General features: G+C 42.2%; 1 protein-coding gene across 1 annotated transcript in view; it reads left to right on the top strand.

Moving 5' to 3' along the window:
• Nucleotides 1–15461, top strand: part of VEGFD (vascular endothelial growth factor D) — an 85912-nt gene that overhangs the window by 857 nt on the left and 69594 nt on the right. The window lies entirely within an intron of this gene.

Raw genomic sequence — 15461 nt, 5'->3', positions numbered from 1 at the left:
TCCCTGGTCTGAAGTATTATAGATACGGTGTAAGTTTGCAGTCCGTTTAATGGCTGAATCTGATTTGGTAGACAGCTGGCAACTTCTGACTGTCTAGAGAGTTGCCTTTGATGATCTGCTCGCAAGGCAAACTTGAAGTTCCACAACGGACGATGTACAAGTTGAATATCTGGAATACAGGCACCCAGGTTGCCATCTTCTATACTTCAAGTTTGGTAGATGATCTTACTACGTCAATAGTGCTTTATATGAAGGAAGTGAGCATATCAGTCAATCTTTGCCGCATTTCAATTAATGTAGTAGCATCATCTACCAAACTTGGCAAGAAGAGACATCTGTATAGACTGTAAACGTAACAAGATGTTCCAAAGTTTTTTTTCTTAAGTTGTTTTTGGAATAGCATTTCTATCCAGCTAATTTTTACTTTACTGCATATCTGTGGCAATTTGGGGAAAAAAAGGATTGCATCAGTAAACTAGTAAAGCTGGCCATAGGTGTCTGAAGATCCAAATGATTTCACCATCATGCACGGTAATCATTATTTCCATGGTACTGAATAAGATGAGTTTGAACAGTTATCTTTACTCCTTTTCTGGTCATAGGTGATGAAGACTATAATCAGAGCAGTCATGTCTGACAACAGTAGATAAGGATGCAAATGAAACACACTGACGCCTATCCGTGTATCCCTTTTTATGATGACTCTATCAAGTGCAAAAAAAAAGAGAACACGCTTCAGATCTTTCATGTCTTTGACTAGCTGAAACATTACTATGTACAAAGACCTTAGGGCATTGGGTATCCGCTTTAGAAACTCCCTTGTACTAGATTTCTTGGTGGATCTATGATACCATACCTAGGTGTTATTGAGATTCTGTGTCTTAACAGGTCGATAAAAATACATTCTTCTTCTTTTTAAAGTATTTTAGACTGATCTTGTAACTTTCATTCCTATCTTGACTAATTTTTTGTCATAATACACTCCCATGTAAAGTATGGACATGATAACATATTAGGAAAGTCATCACAAACTTGAACTGTGTTTTTCCCTTCATTGCACATTCACTGTATTTATCATCCAAAGGAATGATTTGGTCATCTCCAGAGATACCAAAACACATGTTCTGTAGTTCTTTTAACATCTCATAGGCATTAGCCTCTTCTCTCAATAACTGAAGAAGCTTCAGTTGTTCACATTAGAATATTACACTATGACAAGCAAGACTTCCAGAACAGTAGGTTACCCTTATTTTATCTGTTGTCATTGGGTAGGTAATAGCTTTTAAAGTATGTTTAGATTAACCCGAAAATGTAAAGTTGAATGTAATAATAAACCAAAAATATATTTTGAACTAGGAGTAACGCAGATTTTGGAAGTCCTCATTCATATTGCACAGACATGCACATGGAGCCTGTATGGCAGCACACCATCCAAAGAGGTCTGTACTACAGAGCTGCCACCAGATGGTGCTTCTGTATAGCAATAAATCTTAGGAGAACATCTCCATAACATGGCATTTGATAGAACATGGCATGATTTGTTTTCTTGGATTTCATACGAATTTCCTTTGAGAGAAGAATACCTCTGTATGAAATGTAATACATACTGTGGTACAGGGTGGACACATACTCTTCAGTGAGTGCCGTATTATGACTACTAGCAGGCTCGGACTGGCCCACAGGGGTACAGGTGAATCCCACGGTGGCCTCCTGAGCAAGATGTGCCCCTGCACAAGTGGCATATAAACACAGTAGACTTACTGCACTAAATACATATATTCAATGTACAGCACCTCAACCAGCCTATGTTCATATAAAAAACTTGATAGATTATTAAAGAAACTCCCAAGTTTATTATTATAGACATAAGAGCTGAGATGACTTCTAGGTATAGAGGAAAGCTGCCAGTGTCCTCTTCTCCCCAGGACCAACATTCTCAAAGTTGCTGCAGGGACCCCCATATTTAGTCATCTGGTAGCATCTTGCTGCTGTGTGAGCAGGTAATTTTTGAATATATCCATACGGTGGGCCCCCAAAATAAATGTTACTGGTGGGCCCTAGGCACCCCAGTCCGACATTAACTACTAGTGTTGAGCAAATCAAAGCATCTGAGGCGGAGTTCAGTCTGAAGTTTAGGAAAAATTTGATTCAACAGGAATACGAATTTCCTTGCGCTTTGTGGTAACAAATCAGTTTTTTCTAAAACATAGGTTGCATGTGTTACACAGTGAAAGTGAGAAGCCCGGGAATGCGATATGATCCATAATGCCATGCAGCCAGCCAATCTGTCGGTAGCCATGTCCTGTGATGTCTTAAGCCCTATATAACCCAGATCCCGTGCGGTCTCCATCATTGTTCTGTGACCTGAGCATAGGGAGAGATGTGGCAAGCACTCATGCGCTAGGAACAGTGTTGCTGCAATAATCCAGTGGCCAAGTTTGATCCCTCCACCGCGTTCGGCCATCTGGTCTTAACTCTAATCATTTTAAATGCAAAATACCACTAGGTTCATAGAAGGGAGGAATCCCGGACCTTATGGTGGGATTATGGTCATCCCTGTTGTGGATCCCTCAATTTTATTGCATTGAGGAAGGTTTTCCCGCTTCAACGCTGTGTATTATCTCTGGACCATCTCACTTGAGGACAGGGACTGCTGCATACAAGCTCCAGCTCTCCCGCCCCCTGCCGGGGGAACTGGACCAGGGTTAAAAGTCCACAACAGGCATTACCGCCAGTCGCGGACATTAGTACCGGGTGTCTGCTCTTTAAAACTGCAGACGCCGGGAGGCCATGGCACCTGCTGTACATGCCAGCGATTGGAATGAATTGAATTAAGGAACTTCTGCTAATTTAATTTTTCGAGATTTTGCTCATCTCTAATGACTATTACATGGAACTTGTATGGAGCTCTTATATGGCTATGTGCATTGTACCCACGTTTTAAACTAGATCTGCTGCAAAAATCACCCCTAGGAGAAGTCCAGGTTTGTCTCTTAAGACAACTTTTTAAAATACAACTTCATTACATACAGCATTTTATTTGTGTCTGTTACCATTAGTCTTTTGATTAAAAGGGTTATCCAAGACTTAACAGCCCTCCCCATAATGCCTGGACCTGCAGTCCTGACCATACTTACCTGGTCCCTGCCACATGTTTCCTTCCTGATCACTCTATTGCTGTCTCTGCATCTCACTTGTGCAAGGGGAGCAGGTCACTACTATGGCCAGCTATCGGATGCAGCCGTCAATGGATATCATCTGCATGCAGGGTAGATGCAGAAACAGCCGTGGAGTGATTGGGAAGCAAACAGGAAATGGAGACAGGTAAGTATGGTCATAATCGCGGGTCCAGGCATTGTGAAAGTGGAGTGGTTTAGTCATGGATATCCCCTTTAGCTATTAACTGAAGGCACTTGTCCTGCTGAAAGATTTATACTTGCCTGTTCTCTGCCACTCCGATCCTGCGCTCTGGCTCCCATTTCTTCAGCTTCCAGTCCCCAGCTTGTTTTCTTCTGAGCGGGTATGGACATGATCTTGTGTGCTGCTGCAGCCAGTGACTGGCTGCATCAGTGACTTGTAGCTTGGAGATATGTAGGCAATGCAGGCTAGGGGCCTTCAGTTAATTAATTCTTGTAATACTCTTTCAAGGCAGGATGAACATATCCAATTCCAGAGTCCATATTCTGCATGTGGTCCAACTGTGGATTTACTGAACCATAAGGATCTGAAATGCTGCAAGTTTGGGTCATTAAAACTGCAGTCGGGCCAGAATAAAACGTCCAGAAAACAGAAGTGTGAATCTGGCCTAAGTCTTACTTTCGACCTCCCAAGTGTCCCTTTTTTGGAGGGACAATCCCTATGTTTGACCCAAGTCCCTCTGTCCCTCTTTGCTCCATAAATGCAGTGTCGGACTTGGGTGCCTAGGGCCCACCATACGGATACATTCAAATATTACCTGCTCATACAGCAGCAAGATGCTACCAGATGATTGAATATGGGGGTCCCTGCAGCAACTTTGAGAATGTTGGTCCTGGGGAGAAGAGGACACTGGCAGCTTTCCTCTATACCTAAAAGTCATCTCAGCTCTGATCGTGTCTATAATAATAAACTGGGGAGTTTCATTAATAATCTATCAAGTTTTTTATATGAACATAGGCTGGTTGAGGTGCTGTACATTGAATATATGTATGTAGTGCAGTAAGTCTACTGTGTTATGTGCCACTTGTGCAGGAAGTGGGAGACTAGGGGCCGGGGCCCACCTTGCTCAGGGACCCACCGGGGTATTCACCTGTTGTAGCTGGCCAGCTAGGACCTGTCCTAGGTTGCTAGTATAGCTTATATGTGTATACAGCTAGACCTGCCAATAGCCTTAATACAGTTCCTATGTTTATGTGTTAAAGACAAAAGCAAAGTTGTTTACTGTGACCTCATGTTTTGGATGTCATATAACTTATATTTTGTGTTCACATAAGCAGAAAAAGATAATATGCCTTTAAGAGTCATTTTGTAATGTAAGGAAAGCTGAGTGACACAGCAGAAACAACAGAAAGCATAGTGTTAATATGTTGTTGCAGGGCCTAAGTCTAGACCAATCAAAGCCAGCTTCTCACACAGCAAGAGTTTTCACCAATCACAGCCAGCCTCACACACAGCCTGTCTGAGAATTCCCCTAGCAGGAGCTGCTAGAATCATTATTCACCAGAGACAGGAGCTGAAGAGACATTCACTCCACTGAGAGTTGTGTTTTTATGGAAGCAGAGAGGCCAAAATAAATAAATCAGTTATATAATGTTCCTACTGTTAGTATAGTGATTAGAACTGTATACTGAACCAGTTATATGTGTGTTTACTTACAGTTCCACCAAATACAAATTGAAAATACAAATTGCAAGCTATAAATGGCAAGCATACAAATTCAATTGCAAACTACAAAGTTCACAATCCAAATTCAAATTTCATATTGCAATCCAAATTGCATACAACCATACCAGATCATACTTATCAATCTGAAAATAGTTACTGCTAACTGCATACTGCAAATTGTGACCAAATTCAGCAAGTGAACTATTAGTTAGACCTCAGATATACCTCTCAGAGAGATCATAAAGTGCTTAAATAACTTAAAGTGAGAGTACAGATACTCAAGAGAGAAATATATCCACCATTTTATGTTGAATGACAAGATTAAACAGTTGAACCACCATCCTATGCATACCGCCATTTTGTGATATCTTTTCAACACGTGTTATGTGCGTGGATTATCTGCGGCGGAGGTGGCAGTGTTATATGAAGAAAAGTTGAAGTTAATAAAGAAGTTATTTCAAGCATTTGGTGTGCTCTTTAAACCTACTGTTTCCATAAAACGGCGCTAAAGGAATTACAGAGTAATAGACAGTCTGGTTAGACTAAAAAGTCAGAGATACCAAAATTCTTCTAATTCCACAGCGCAAAAGGCACTTCATAGTGCTGCGCCTGCCACAGTGGAACTATTGCCCTCAGAGGGCGAAGTGATAGCGCTCCTCAACTTGCACAGTAAAGAGCGCATTATAGGCAAAATAGTCGGAGAAAGAGTGCCAACCCTCCTGCGATCCCTAGAGAGAGAAAGACGCCTGTGGGAGGCCAAAGTCCAGAGCTAGAGTGCCTGCACCGCTATCCACGGAGAGACCACGTACTGCAGTCAGCTAGTTTCCCGACACTAGGCACAAAAGCCTGCAGCAGCATATCCAAGCCAGCTCATCGCAAGTCATCACAAAGCATCGCAAGTCTGCACAGAGTATCACAACTCAGCGCAGAGCATCGCAAATCTGCACAGAGCATCGCAAGTCAGCGCAGAGCATCACATCGCAACACATCAAGAAAAGACAAGACTGACATTTGTTGCAGCAACCTTCAGATCTCAGTATCCTGTTTTGGAATAAGGTCAGAGCTTTCCTTTTATTACTTATCATTGCATATAGGCTTTGGCATAAAGAGACATTTTTGTGTTCAGATAAAGACTTTAAAGTAAAACAAAGGACAGTTTGTATTACACGGACTCTATTGCATTTAAAGTAAAAGTCATTTATTTCTGCATTTGTCAATATTGCATTTAAAGTGAAAGGACTCTTAATATTTGTATTGATTGTTATAGCATTTAAAGTAAAATGTCTGAGCTTAGTATTACCATGCCACTGTTAGAGGATACAAAGATAGATAGAGTAGAGGGGGAAGAGCAAGAAAACCTGTCTGAGGTAAAAGAGTCTGATGCAGCATTAGTCTTGCCTCAAACAAATATAGCCCAAACAGATGAACAAAGACGTTTATCAAGTGCCAGAAAACCAACCCCAAAGATACTGGAAAATTTGGAGCAAGAAGCAGCATTAAAAGGAAAAAAGTTCACCAGAATGTATGAGAAGTGGAAATTATACACTGCTCAAAAAAATAAAGGGAACACTTAAACAACACAATGTAACTCCAAGTCAATCACACTTCTGTGAAATCAAACTGTCCACTTAGGAAGCAACACTGAGTGACAATCAATTTCACATGCTGTTGTGCAAATGGGATAGACAACAGGTGGAAATTATAGGCAATTAGCAAGACACCCCCAATAAAGGAGTGGTTCTGCAGGTGGTGACCACAGACCACTTCTCAGTTCCTATGCTTCCTGGCTGCTGTTTTGGTCACTTTTGAATGCTGCCGGTGCTTTCACTCTAGTGGTAGCATGAGACGGAGTCTACAACCCACACAAGTGGCTCAGGTAGTGCAGCTTATCCAGGATGGCACATCAATGCGAGCTGTGGCAAGAAGATTTGCTGTGTCTGTCAGCGTAGTGTCCAGAGCATGGAGGCGCTACCAGGAGACAGGCCAGTACATCAGGAGATGTGGAGGAGGCCGTAGGAGGGCAACAACCCAGCAGCAGGACCGCTACCTCCGCCTTTGTGCAAGGAGGAACAGGAGGAGCACTGCCAGAGCCCTGCAAAATGACCTCCAGCAGGCCACAAATGTGCATGTGTCTGCTCAAACGGTCAGAAACAGACTCCATGAGGGTGATATGAGGGCCCGACGTCCACAGGTGGGGGTTGTGCTTACAGCCCAACACCGTGCAGGACGTTTGGCATTTGCCAGAGAACACCAAGATTGGCAAATTCGCCACTGGCGCCCTGTGCTCTTCACAGATGAAAGCAGGTTCACACTGAGCACATGTGACAGACGTGACAGAGTCTTGAGACGCCGTGGAGAATGTTCTGCTGCCTGCAACATCCTCCAGCATGACCGGTTTGGCATTGGGTCAGTAATGGTGTGGGGTGGGATTTCTTTGGAGGGACGCACAGCCCTCCATGTGCTCGCCAGAGGTAGCCTGACTGCCATTAGGTACCCAGATGAGATCCTCAGACCCCTTGTGAGACCATATGCTGGTGCGGTTGGCCCTGGGTTCCTCCTAATGCAAGACAATGCTAGACCTCATGTGGCTGGAGTGTGTCAGCAGTTCCTGCAAGACAAAGGCATTGATGCTATGGACTGGCCCGCCCGTTCCCCAGACCTGAATCCAATTGAGCACATCTGGGACATCATGTCTCGCTCTATCCACCAACGTCACGTTGCACCACAGACTGTCCAGGAGTTGGCAGATGCTTTAGTCGAGGTCTGGGAGGAGATCCCTCAGGAGACCGTCCGCCACCTCATCAGGAGCATGCATAGGCATTGTAGGGAGGTCATACAGGCACGTGGAGGCCACACACACTACTGAGCCTCATTTTGACTTGTTTTAAGGACATTACATCAAAGTTGGATCAGCCTGTAGTGTGTTTTTCCACTTTAATTTTGAGTGTGACTCCAAATCCAGACCTCCATGGGTTGAAAAATTTGATTTCCATTTTTAATTTTTGTGTGATTTTGTTGTCAGCACATTCAACTATGTAAAGAACAAAGTATTTCAGAAGAATATTTAATTAACTCAGATCTAGGATGTGTTATTTTTGTGTTCCCTTTATTTTTTTGAGCAGTGTACATTAAAGGCATTCGTGGAAAGTTAAAACAAAAAAGTATAAAAGGAAACTTGAGTGATATGGTAGAGACGGTAGAAGAATCTGAATCAGAGCTTATGGCAGCCAATATCAACCTATGGTCGCTTACGACACCTTCCCAGGACATTGTAAGGAACATGGACACATGTACTGCAGTCGCTAAAAATTTTGTAAAGCTCATGAGAGAACTTTCATCTGCAGCTAATTATGGTGGAGTTAAAGCAAGAAGTAGAATGAACAAGCTTTTTATGAGAGACTATGCTAGGTCCTTAGGGGGAACCACAATCTCAAGTGTGACTTTCTTCGATAGCAGAAGTGGCACCCACATATCATAGTTCTCAAATACTTCAGCCAAAAGAAAGGAATTAGCTGAACAACTTGCTGTCAAGAGAGCAGAAATTGAAATGGAAGCTGATATCGAGGCGCAGCGCCAACTGATCACTGAAAAGGAAGCTGAAAGGGATGCACAACGCCATCAGATGGAAGCTGAAATAGATGCACAGTGCCAACAGATGAAAAGTCTGGAAAGGCAAAAAGAAATTAAGATCATAGAAGCCAGACTCAGAGTACACTTAGAGGATATGAATCAGAGTAGTCATAGGTTCAAATCTGTTCTAAGTGAAGAAGCAGACTCCTACTTTCCTACTTACGCCCATGAGAATGGAAGGGAATCTCCAGCATTTAGTGAGAGAATCAGTTATTATCCTTCCATCCCTGTTCAGAAAAACAAAGATAGGCCTAGTCCAGTGTTAGGAAAAAGGTGTGTGAATTTACCCTCTATCTCTACCAGAAAAGATAAAGAAAAGGACTCGCCTAATTCAGAACTAAGTGAGAAAATAGAACCGGATGATTCTATTCCTAGATATCACGGCAATGCTCAGGAGAGTGTTACAACTATTGTCCCAACAGGACAACAGAGAACAGTCCTCGCTAGACTTTCTGTGCTAGAACCCACTGTATTTTAAGGAGACGTACTGAAGTTCATAGAGTGGAAGGTAAGTTTTGAAATGATCGTCGAGCATCATTGCTTCAGTCCAATCGACAAGTTATTCTACCTTCAGAGATATGTTGGTGGGGAAGCAAAAAAAAGTTCTTGAAGGTAACTTTTATAGAAAAGACGAAGAAACCTACAAGCCAGCTTGGGACAAATTAAATGCAAGATATGGTCATCCTTTCTTAGTACAAAGAGCTTTTAGAGAGAAATTTAATAACTGGCCTAAAATAGGTCATAAAAAACTCTTCAGACTCCAAGAGTACGGTGACTTCCTGCAAGCATGCACAATGCCATCCAACACGTTCAAAGACTGGAAGTACTGAATGACTATCTAGAAAACCACAGGATGCTAACTAAGCTACCTGAAGAAGTGGCTTCTAGATGGAATCACTATTTGACTGAACAGTTAGATATAGGCAAGAACTTCCCAAGTTTTAAAGAGTTGTCTGAGTTCATCAATAAGGAAGCACGGATAGCATGTAATCCAGTAACATCATCTTACGTCTTAAAATCCTTAGAAGAAAGGCCTGTGAGAGATATAAGATGTGCAAGAGGAACTAGCTTTGCAACCAACACAGCAGCTAAAGGTCCAGATACCTACGAGAGCAAGTTCAAAGTCACTACTGGGATCAGTAGAGAGACGGAACTGACAAATCTTCAGACTACCTTCAAGTGTATGTTCTGTGGAGAAAACCACTCCATACATAAGTGCCAACAATTGAAGGCAAAGTCCCCAGAAGTAAATAAAAAATTTGTACTGGATAACCAACTGTGTTTTGGATGTCTAAGAAAAGGTCATGTTACTAAGGAGTGTAAGAAAAGGCCACATGAAGCGTTTGTAAGGACGCCATCCCACACCACTACATGAAGAATGTCCAAAGAAGGATAAATCCTCAATACCTCAAGATACTGAGGAAGTAAAGAAAGTATCGGTATTCTCTTGCAGAGTGAGGGAAGGAAAAAGCAATGGCACATCAATGGTTGTACCAGTGTGCAATTCAAATCCTAAAAGGAGGAACAAGAAGGTATATGCCTATGCGCTACTGGATACCCAGAGTGACGTCACCTTCATTTATCAAGAAATCTGCAAGAAATTACAAGTGGCTACAGAACCAGTGAAGCTTAAACTCACCAGATTAGTGAACAGTCAAAGGGTCAAAGGACTGAGAGTTAGAGGACTTCATTCAAACTGCACATTAGATCTGCCTCCAGCTTATACAAAAGACGATATACCTCTAGATCGGGATCGCATACCTACTTGTGAAACAGCCAATGAATGGGAGCACCTATCTGTCATATCTCATTAAATGTCCCCGCTGAAGGAGTTTGGTGTTGGACTGTTGATAGGCTACGATTGTCCCGAAGCCTTGGTACCACGAAAGGTAATCGCAGGAGGAAAGGGTGAACCCTATGCTGTTCAAACTGATCTAGGATGGGGTGTTGTTGGAGGAAAACAGCAGATCGCAAACTCAAGACAGGTGACAGTATTGTGTCATCGAATATCTGTCCAAGTGTTACCAACTGTAAGTCCAGCAAAAGTATACAAGATCCTTGAATCCGATTTTGCAGACATAAGTTCTAAAGAAAAGAGTGAATCTCAAGAAGACATAAAGGTCGTACACACTCTAGAAGAAAGTATTCAGCAGAATCAACAAGGTCATCTTGAAATGACCTTACCTTTTAGAGAACGACCTCGTTTGCCAAATAACAGAAATCTTGCCCTAGCAAGATTGAAATGTTTGAAGAAAAAGATGTTAAGAGATCCCAAATTCAAGCAGGATTATTTGAAATTCATGAAAGGCATCCTCGAAGAAGGACATGCAGAAAAAGTTAATAACCAACCTAAAGAAAGAGAAGTGTGGTACATCCCACATCAAGGTGTTTACCACTAGGGATGGCCTTGTGGTTCGCCCGGCGGTCGTTTCGCAGCGAACTTTGCGTGTTCGCGATTCGCCGAACATGCGAACATATAGAGATATTCGCGCCCGCCATATTCTTTTACATTGTGAAGAACTTTGACCCATGACACATCCATCAGATGGTACAGGACAGTCAATTGAGACGTTTCAGCACATGGACATACCCCCTACCTTATAAATAAACCTGATCTGGCCGCCATTTTACATTCAGTGTTTTGCCAGTGTAGGGAGAGGTTGCTGTGTGGAGCAGGGACAGGCTGTTAGGGACACCAAACGCTAGCTAATAGGACCACAAAAGTCTTTTTAAGGACTGGTATAGGTGTGATATCGATAGGTGTGATACACAGAGGGGTGCAATATACTTATAATATACTTTTATAATGAGTCAAAAACACATAGATCTATATAGTGATCACCTGGAAGTCAGGGGTCTAGGGGCTTACTAGGGCCATTTTTATATAGGGTAAGGTTCCGGACGGGGTCGCTCTTATCAGGGCGGGTGGTCTGTGGTTAGGCTATCAGGGCCAGAATAGCACCCCCCTGTAGGGCAATATTAGGGACAGTTCTTTGCCCACCCTGTCCTTCAATACCACATCATCATCTAGCCCAGGGATAGATGTTTTTTGCTTTCCCTCCAGGATTCATGGATGTCCACTGGAACCCCCCGGATTGTGGTAGGACATATGGTTTCTGATTTGGTGCCACCGAGCACTTGTTATTGCCTACCACATCTATGCTTTTTGCTTAACTTTAATAATTAAATTTATTTTCATTTTGAGGGATATCTTTTCCATTCACACGTCAGCAAAATGTGTCCGCATCCATTCCGCAATTTTGCTTGGTGACGCCGGAATGTGCTGTCCGCATTTGCGGATCCGCACTTCCGCATCCGTGCTTCCGTTTCCGCAAAAAATAGAACATGTCCTATCCCTTGTCCGCAATTGCAGACAAGATTAGGCATTTTCTATTATAGTGCCGGCGATGTGCGGTCTGCAAATTGCGGAATGCACATTGCCGGTGTCCGTGTTTTGCAGATCCTCATAGTAACATTATTAAAGGTTACGTTTTATCTTTATGTATATTCTAATGGATTGCCTTCCTTGTACAATGTTATAATATACTTTCTATGTTAGAAAGTATATTACTGTATAGTGCATTTGTATTGTGCGGCGGTTCTGCTGCGATACTGCAGGTATATACACTGCGTGCAGAATTATTAGGCAAATGAGTATTTTGACCACATCATCCTCTTTATGCATGTTGTCTTACTCCAAGCTGTATAGGCTCGAAAGCCTACTACCAATTAAGCATATTAGCTGATGTGCATCTCTGTAATGAGAAGGGGTGTGGTCTAATGACATCAACACCCTATATTAGGTGTGCATAATTATTAGGCAACTTCCTTTCCTTTGGCAAAATGGTGTCAAAAGAAGGACTTGACAGGCTCAGAAAAGTCAAAAATAGTGAGATATCTTGCAGAGGGATGCAGCACTCTTAAAATTGCAAAGCTTCTGAAGCGTGATCATCGAACAATCAAGCGTTTCATTCAAAATAGTCAACAGGGTCGCAAGAAGCGTGTGAAAACCAAGGCGCAAAATAACTGCCATGAACTGAGAAAAGTCAAGCGTGCAGCTGCCCAAGATGCCACTTGCCACCAGTTTGGCCATATTTCAGAGCTGCAACATCACTGAGTGCCCAAAAGCACAAGGTGTGCAATACTGAGAGACATGGCCAGGTAAGAAAGGCTGAAAGACGACCACACTGAACAAGACACACAAGCTGAAACGTCAAACTGGGCCACAGAAATATCTCAAGACTGATTTTTCTAAGGTTTTATGGACTGATGAAATGAGAGTGAGTCTTGATGGGCCAGATGGATGGGCCCGTGGCTGGATTGGTAAAGGGCAGAGAGCTCCAGTCCGACTCAGACGCCAGCAAGGTGGAGGTGGAGTACTGGTTTGGGCTGGTATCATCAAAGATGAGCTTGTGGGGCCTTTTCGGGTTGAGGATGAGTCAAGCTCAAACTCCCAGTCCTACTGCCAGTTTCTGGAAGACCCCTTCTTCAAGCAGTGGTACAGGAAGAAGTCTGCATCCTTCAAGAAAAACATGATTTTCATGCAGGACAATGCTCCATCACACGCGTCCAAGTACTCCACAGCGTGGCTGGCAAGAAAGGGTATAAAGAAGAAAATCTAATGACATGGCCTCCTTGTTCACCTGATCTGAACCCCATGAGAACCTGTGGTCCATCATCAATGTGAGATTTACAAGGAGGGAAAACAGTACACCTCTCTGAACAGTGTCTGGGAGGCTGTGGTTGCTGCTGCACGCAATGTTGATGGTGAACAGATCAAAACACTGACAGAATCCATGGATGGCAGGCTTTTGAGTGTCCTTGCAAAGAAAGGTGGCTATATTGGTCACGGATTTGTTTTTGTTTTGTTTTTGAATGTCAGAAATGTATATTTGTGAATGTTGAGATGTTATATTGGTTTCACTGGTAAAAATAAATAATTGAAATGGGTATATATTTGTTTTTTGTTAAGTTGCCTAATAATTATGCACAGTAATAGTCACCTGCACACACAGATATCCCCTAAAATAGCTAAAACTAAAAACAAACTAAAAACTACTTCAAAAATATTCAGCTTTGATATTAATGAGTTTTTTGGGTTCATTGAGAACATGGTTGTTGTTCAATAATAAAATTAATCCTCAAAATACAACTTGCCTAATAATTCTGCACTCCCTGTAGAGGGACAAGCGTTATTATATACCAGTCGTTCCCAAAAAAACTGATTGAAGCGGGGTGTTATATACCAATATACTTTTTTTATAGTGCATTTGGGTACTGTATAGTGCATTTGTGCATGCGCGTATGCGAAAATTATATTGCTGATATTTCGCATTGAAAAAAATTATGAATGGACATCGCAAATTCGAATAATACATCTGGTATGTCACTGTCCATGTTGTGGGACTATTTGTGCACTTCTAGTAATTATTTCTTGGCTGCAAATATGAGCTGAAGGTTTTTCAGGTTCACCTGCTATTAAAATTAATGGGAGCCGCTGCGAACTTGTGGTTCGCGAACATTTGATCGCGTTCGCGAACCGTTCCGGCAGGTGTTCGTCCATCACTATTTACCCACTCAAAGAAACCAGATAAGATTAGAGTAGTATTTGATTGCTCAGCAAAGATACAATGGTGTTGCATTGAATAATCATCTACTAAAAGGTCCAGATCTTACAAACACTCTGCTGGAGTACTCTGTAGATTCAGAAAGTATCCCGTAGTGGTCATGTGTGATGTTGAAAAGATATTCCACCAGTTTCATGTGAAGAAGGAAGATAGAGACTTCCTGAGGTTTCTATGATGGGAGGACGGAGATACAGATACAGAGCCAGCAGAATACAGAATGAAAGTACACTTGTTTGGAGCAGCATCATCTCCAGGTTGCGCCAATTATGGTATGAAGTACCTGGCTAATCAGAATGAAAAGGATTGCCCATCAGCAGCAAATTTTCTGAAGAAAAACTTTTATGTAGATGATGGTCTTATAAGTCTAGAGTCTACAGAATCTGCAATCAAACTAGTGAAAGAAAGCCAAGAGTTAAGCGCAAGAGGAAATCTGCGCCTTCACAAATTCATCTCAAACAACAGAGAGGTACTGGAATCCATCAGTGACTCTGAACGTGCAGCAACAATGAAGAATGTAGATCTCAATTATGATCATCTTCCAGTTCAGAACGTACTTGGATTGGATAGAAAGTAGAGAACGACAAGTTCTTCTTTGAAGTATCTATTGAAGAGAAAGTTGCAACTAGATGAACCATTCTTTCCGCAGTGGCTTCTATATTTGATCCATTGGGATTCTTGGCCCCAGTAATCCTCAGAGCAAAAGAAATACTGTAAGAATTATGCAGACAGAAGTTGGGATGGGATGAGCCCATACCTGAAAATTTGAGGCCAAGGTGGGAGTTGAATAAGAGACTTGCAAAACTTGAGAGAAGTTCGGATACCCAGATGTTTTGTACCTCATGATTTCGGAAAGTACAAGAAAACAGAACTTCATCATTTTTCAGATGCCAGTAGTTATCGTTATGGTCAGTGCTCCTATATCAGAGTAATAGGAGAAGAAAAGATACACTGTGCCTTGGTTATGGGAAAGGCCAGAGTTGCACCTACCAGTATTCAGACAATACCAAGACTTGAACTGACAGCAGCCGTAGTTTCAGCATCAGTAAGCAAGTTTCTGAGAGAAGAATTGGAATTGAAAATAGATGAAGAATATTTTTGGACAGACTCACAAGTTGTCCTAGGATACATAAACAACGAAGTTCGAAGATTCCATATCTTTGTCGCCAACAGAGTTGAGAAAATTCGGGAAATAACAAATCAAATCCGGAACATTGGCATCACATTGACACAAAGCATAACCCAGCAGATCATGCTTCAAGAGGCCTGAATGTAACAGAATTGAAAAATTCTAACTGATTCACCGGTCCAGAGTTCTTTTGGGAAAAGGAAATCACGCCCAGT

Source organism: Bufo bufo, chromosome 3, assembly GCF_905171765.1.
Source record: "Bufo bufo chromosome 3, aBufBuf1.1, whole genome shotgun sequence".
Classification (NCBI taxonomy): domain Eukaryota; kingdom Metazoa; phylum Chordata; class Amphibia; order Anura; family Bufonidae; genus Bufo; species Bufo bufo.
This window is presented reverse-complemented; position numbering and strand designations above follow the sequence as displayed.